Source organism: Mastomys coucha, unplaced genomic scaffold (genome assembly GCF_008632895.1).
Source record: "Mastomys coucha isolate ucsf_1 unplaced genomic scaffold, UCSF_Mcou_1 pScaffold21, whole genome shotgun sequence".
In the NCBI taxonomy this organism is placed as follows: domain Eukaryota; kingdom Metazoa; phylum Chordata; class Mammalia; order Rodentia; family Muridae; genus Mastomys; species Mastomys coucha.
This window is the reverse complement of record NW_022196904.1, coordinates 35970476-35975641: the sequence shown is the minus strand read 5'-3', so window position 1 is coordinate 35975641 and position 5166 is coordinate 35970476. Positions and strand designations below refer to the sequence as shown.

The following is a 5166-nucleotide window of genomic DNA, read 5'->3' as shown; positions in this document are numbered from 1 at the left end:
CCGTTTGTCGCCCTCCCCACCCTCTAGGGGAGCCCGGCCTTCTTCTCTTGGCCACCACACGAGCAAGCCCTTGCCTCCTCTGGTCCTGTGTCCCCCACTTTAGTCCCCCCAACACCAGCTTCCTTTCTCTTCACTCACAGACACAGCCTCTGCCCCTCTCCCCAGCTCCCCGACTCTGTCTTGCCTCCCCCAGGACCACCAGACCCCCTGTCTGGTCTGTCCTCCTCCACTGTCCCTGTCACTCTGTCATTGCTGGGAGCCTGGCTCAGTCAGGTTCCCACTGTCTGTCTGTCTGTCTGTCCTGGGGCCTGCCTCGTCGTCTCTCTCTCTCTCAGCTCTGCCTTGCTCCCTTTCTCTGCGATTACAATTTCTAGTCACACGGCAGTGCAGAGCCCAGCTCGCTCCCTCCCCGCCCCCTCCCTCCTTCTTTCTCTCCTTCCAGCGGGGAGGGCGCTCCCTCCCTCCTTCCCTCCATCCTCACTCAACTCCCCCCTCCCAGCTAGCTCGGCCAGGGGGTGGCCTCCCCCTCCCCCGCTAATCAAAGGCTCCGTTATCTAATTAACCCATTGGTTCTGGGCAGTCAGGGAAGGTCGGGGGAAGCGGGGGAGGAAGGTTGTCGGCTGTGCTGCCAGGGGAGAGGGGTTTGGACTGTGCCAAGCTAGAGCCTCATGGCACACACACACACACACACACACACACACACACACACACACACACACACACAGCAGCAGCAGCAGCAGCAGCAGCAGCAGCAGCAGCCTCGGCTGCAGAACCAGGCTGGGCTGCGTGGACTGCATGCCACTGGACCAAGACATCCCTCCTGCATCCTCAGGGTCCATCCTGGCACTCCTGCATCTGCTCTAGGACCCCCCTCCCCCCGCCTCATGCAGCCACTGATTTCCACCCCATTCCAGTATCCCAGCCAACCTATGCCAACCAACTTAGGCCCATGTCACCATCAACCTTTCAGCTGGGGCCAGCACTCACTCTGGTCACAAAGAAAGCTACCCTTGATGCCACCCCACCCTGCCACAGCCACAGACTAATACCCATTTTCTGGTGCCCTCTGTAGAACAGGCTGTGAAGCTACATTCTGCTTATTCACTTCATGTATCCCTTTATCTATCCATTCCTCCTTCCATCTCTCCATACATCCATTCATCTATCTATTCATGTAACCACAGAGTCATCTATATATCCACCCATCAACCTGTTCCTCTGTCCATCTATCTGTCCATCCATCTATCTGTCCATCTATTCATCTATGTATACACCCTCTACTCATCTATCCATCCCCTTATCTACATATCTATCTATCCTTCCATTCACTTATTTCTCTCTGTCCATCCAACCCTTATTCATCCATCCATCTCTTCTGCTACCCATCCACCCATCACTCATTCATAAATCTCCTTTTTACATATCCATTCATCCATCCCTTTAGTCATTTCTCCATTCTTTTTTTTTTTTGTTTTTTGTTTTTTTAAGACAGGGTTTCTCTGTGTAACCGTGGCTGTCCTGGAACTCACTTTGTAGACCAGGCTGGCCTTGAACTCAGATATCCGCTTGCCTCTGCTTCTCAAGTGCTGGGACTAAAGGCGTGCGCCACCACCACCTGGCCCATTTCTCCATTCTTTATCCATACATCAGCCATCCATTTATTGATTTATCTGTTCATCCATCCATTTATGTCTCTACCCACCCCTTTATGTATCCATCCATCCATCCATCCACCCATTCTTCTACCTCTTTATCTCTGCCCATCTATCACCCCTCCCTTCTCTAGTTTATCTAAAGCCTATTTATGAAGCCCCCACTATGTGCCAGGCACTGAAGCATATGCCAAGTGCTTACGCATGGGTACAAGGCTCAGCACACCATGCGCCACAAATGGAAGTAGTGCTGGTTAGAGCCCTGAGAAGGAGCTGAGCTGGATTCCTGAATCTGCCTTTTTGCCATATGACCTAAGCTTGTGAATTCCGGTGTCCTCCATTGTGAGGGGGTTCATACAGGCTGCCTGCCATAGGGCTGGAGGTTGGGAGAGTGGTGTGCTGAACACAGGTTCTCCTCCCTGTCTCAACACTAGAAAGCTCACACTACAACTCAGCTCAAGCTCTGCTAGCTCCTGACCTGGCCATCGCTTCACTCCTGCCTGGACTCTGGTCCACAGTGTGTCTGGTCCCTCAAGTGGCCAGCCAGATTCCACCCACCTTTTGCTGCTCAGGGTCCTCAAGCAACTTCTGAATCACACAGATAAAGGTTAAAAACCTCACTCCTCAGTCAGCCTGTGCTCTGACCTCCCTCCTAGGAGGGTGGAGCACCAGCCTGGGGGTAGGGGGTGAGGCTTTGCAGTGCTCTTCCCTCTGCCTGTACCCTTCTGACCCTGCTTTCTCACTGAACGATGCTTGGTGCATTTTCTTCCTCTCTCTGGTCACTGGCACCTAACCTCTCAGACCATATCTACTGGAATGCACGTTCCCCAAGAGTGGTCTCTCATTGGCTTTGCTCTCTGTTTGTTTTGAAACCTGTGACAGAACCTGGTCCACTCAGCTAGTACCAGGTGAGGGAAAGGATGGACATACTGTATGGATGCTTGGCCTCACACCTTTGCTGTCAGGTTCCACCTGTGCCTCTTGTCACAGATGCACCAGCACCCAGTCCAGGAACACTCTAAGAGTTGCCCCAGTCAGACACACCAGCCTGGGACGTCCCTTTACCTGAGGCCTCCACCTGTGTCTCAGGTCCTCCCTCCTCCCTCCTTGCCACAGTATCGTCTGGCTGGCTAGATCCCAGTGTGTTTCTGGGTGCCGCTCTTCATGACCTGTTACTGGGGAGTCTCATCTTTGCTTGGAACAAGAGTCTGCTCATGGAGCCACACACTGGCCAAGCTAATGCAGAGAGCAGGCTAGCTGCTCTTTCTGGGGGTGCACCTGTGCTAGTTCCAGGCTCAGGCTGCATTGGAGCAGGCTCACAGCACACGGCTATGAACAGTACCAGCACGAACACTACACCCTTCTGCAGTTTCTTGAGGAAAAAGCTGTTCTCTGGGCAGTAGCCCTCTGAGAACTGCTGGAATGCCCCATTTCACAAACAGATAGGCTTAGACACTGGCGCAAGGTCCACTCTAGAGTTAAGGAAGAGGCTACGCACACACTGGACGCACAGACTTGCTAACCCTGCTATGCAGAAGCTGAGTAGGAGGATGGCGAGTTCAAGGATAGCCTGGGCAACTTAATGAGATTCTGTCTCTAAAGAAAAAGTGGGCTGGGGGTGTAGCTCAGCAGTTAAGCACATATCTAGATCCCCCAGTGAGGGGTTGGGGGTGTTTGCCTAGTCTGCAAAAAAAGCCCAAGGTTCCCTTGCAAGTACTGCCAATACATGCATACATACATACATACATACATACATACATACATACTCTATCTACCTATCTATCTATCTATCTATCTATCTATCCATCCATCCACTCACCCCCACCCACCCACCTACCCACTCTATCTATCTGGGATGAGCGCTCCATGGGTAAAGTGCTTGCTGAGTTCAGTCACCGGAAGCAATGTAGGCAAGCTAGACTTGGGGTTTACTTGTACCCAAGTACTGAGGAAGAGGAAACAGGATCCCCCGGCTTGCCAGCTAGCCAGCCTAGCCAAGGAGGTGAGCTCTGGGCCAGTGAGAGACCCTGTTTAAAAACAAGGTGTATGAGGCCGATGAGCTGGTAAAGCTGCCTGCAGCCAAGCCAGAGGATCTGAGTTTAATGCGGGACAGAATAGATCCTGCAAGTCCTCTGACCACACACACATGCACACGCAAAATGATAAGTAACTGTTAAAAAAAAAAAGAAAAAGAAAAGAAAAACCAGAAACCAAACCAAAACTAAAATAAAAATCCACAGTGAAGATCTCTGAGGAACACTGAGGTTGACCTCTGGCCTTCATAGGTCACACACACACACACACACACACACTCACACACTCACACTCACACACACACACTCACACACACACACACACACACTCACACACACACACACACACTCATACACACACACACTCACACACACACACACACACACACTCACACACACACACTCCTCACACTGTGCTCACCCAGCTCTGGCTCAGGGATACATCTGAGAGGATTCAGACAGATGGCAGATGAGAAACTCGGAGACTCAGGGGAGGTGGGGTGAGGAGAAAAGGGAGGCAGGAAGCATTCCTGTGGGCCACACTCCTGTGCCTGAGCAAGTTCATCAGGTGAGGACAAGAGAGGGAACTGTCTGCTGCATGGGAGGTAGTGAGAGGGGTGGCGGTCAGAGCTAAAGGAGGCCTTCCACAACTCCACTCTCAATACTCCACAGCCGAGTGCTCGCTTCTTTGGTGGACAGCAGTCATAAGTTAGGCTGGGAGAGAGGGGCAGGTGGTATAGGCTCAGGATGGAAGGAAAGAAGTGCAGAGCCGTCCCTCTGCCTGTACATGTCCCCAGGGCTTTCAGAATAAGAGTGAACACATAGCCCTGGGCATTGATGTCTTCTCAGCTGGGAGGAGAGGGTCCTTGAGAAAAGGGCAGAGCAGTGTCCTGGGTGCCCAGGGCTACTCAGGTGTCCTCCCGGAGAACAGCCTGTGTCTTTGGCACACAGTGGTGGCCTCTCAGGACATTCCTAGGAGTGGACTTGCCTTCCCTCCTTCTTGGTCTATGCATCTCTCCCCAAATCTGGTCTCTTTTCTGGTGACATGCCACCAAGCCTCTGTACGTAGCCACTTCTTGGTCTCTCAGCGGTCTGTCTCCCACTAGAAGGTGACAGGGATCAGCACCCCAGATGCAGGCTCACAGTCCCAACCTCTGCTCTCATGCTGGCAGCTGGGCAACGGCAGGCCAGGGGGCACATGAGTATGAGCCAAGATGGGGTCACAAGTGTGCAGGAGGGGTCTCCTCTAGCCAGCAGGCTGCTGGGAACAGTCAGGGACAGGGTAATTAAGCCATGGGAGCAAAAAACCCATCTCTTCTGCCTGGAGTGGAGGAGCCAGAAGTCTGAGTGGAGGCTGGGGAGATAAAGTAAGGGGGTGGAGGCTGTGGGAGTGGAGGATAGGGAGGTGGAGTATGAGGGGTGGAGGCTGTGGGGAGTGGAGGCTGTGGGGAGTGGAGGCTGTGGGAGTGAAGGCTGGGGGA

The 5166-nt window shown here is 53.0% G+C and overlaps 1 protein-coding gene across 1 annotated transcript in view; it reads right to left on the bottom strand.

The window, feature by feature from the left end:
• Lrrc4b (leucine rich repeat containing 4B) overlaps positions 1–5166 on the bottom strand; it is a 34210-nt gene that overhangs the window by 21418 nt on the left and 7626 nt on the right. The gene's annotated exons all lie outside the window — the stretch shown is intronic.